Below are 1400 nucleotides of genomic sequence, written 5' to 3'. Positions count from 1 at the left end.
GTCATGCTAGGTTGAGATAGGTTATGCTTGGTTTGGCTACGTTAGGACAGGTTTCGCTGAGGTAGCTTTGACTTTTGTGCTGTACACTGCTGTTCGGTTGATATCCGTGCACTGCATGTCTCCATTGGCATCTGTTTGTCTCTAGGGAGGCAAGTAATAATGGTCTCGTCACGTTAGGTTTAGATGGATTACGCTTGGTTATATCACGTTTGGTTTGGCTAGGATGGGGAAGATTTGACTTCTATTCTATACACTGGCATTCCGAGGATTTTTGCACCTTAAGTTGCTCTACTATACCCTGCGCGACTCTCGGCAGGCCAGTAATGGTGGCCTCGGGCCGTTATGTTGAGTTAGGCTACGCTTGGCTACGTTACGCTAGCTCGGGGTAGGTTTGGATAGATTTGACTTTCGTGACACGCACAGATTTTCGATGGACTTGTACGATTTACTGTGCTCTACTCTATTCTGCTTGGCCGTGGGGTTCCCAGAAATAGTAGTCGCGGTATGTTATGTTGAGTTAGCGTATGTTTGTCAACTCAGAGGTCCATAGATTAATAGCGTATAGCACAGAAGTCAAAGCTACCCCATCCAAACCTAACCAAACGTAACATAATCGAACCTAGCTGAACTAAAACTAGCGTGCCTAGGACACTACCGCTGGCCTGGCCAGAGACATGCAGAATATACTAGGGAACGGTAGAGCGCAGAAACCCGTCGCATTGCAGTGTACAGCAAGAGAGTGAAAGATATCCAATCCTAACATGTACCAACTATAACTAACCAAACGTAGCGTAACACAACATAACGTGGCGAGACGATTATTCTAGGTTTCCCCATATCCAAGCAGGGCGTACTAGATCGCAGTGGGGCGCAGAAATCCACCGAATATCGGTGTGTATCTTAAAAGTCAAAGCTATCCTCTCCGAACCTTACCAAACGAAATAAAACCAAACGATATAGATCCCTACCTAACTTGCCGAGACCACTGCTGCAGGCCTCCCCGGAACAAAGTAAAACATACCAGAGCACAGTAGAGCGCAGAAGCTCGACGTACAGCAGACTACCCCAAGGAAGTCAAAGCAATCCAAACCTAACCCATACTAACGAAACTTAACCAAACGTATGCTAACACAAACAGAAGTGCTTAAAACACTATTTCTGGGCACCCCGGAGTCGAGCAGAGTACAGTACAGTAACGTAGAGTGTAGAAATCTTCTGAATAGCGGCGCTTACGCTAAAGTCAAAGCTCCCCTCTCCTAACCTAACCAAATTTAGCACTACCAAACGTATCCTAACGCAACCTACATTGCCACGGCCACTAATTCTGCCTTCCGAGAAGAAAAGCAGAATATGACAGAGCATAGTTGAGTAGAGGGATCTATAGGATATCAGCATCGAGC

Source organism: Eufriesea mexicana, unplaced genomic scaffold (genome assembly GCF_001483705.2).
Source record: "Eufriesea mexicana isolate 0111107269 unplaced genomic scaffold, ASM148370v2 scaffold842, whole genome shotgun sequence".
Lineage (NCBI taxonomy): Eukaryota > Metazoa > Arthropoda > Insecta > Hymenoptera > Apidae > Eufriesea > Eufriesea mexicana.
This window is presented reverse-complemented; position numbering follows the sequence as displayed.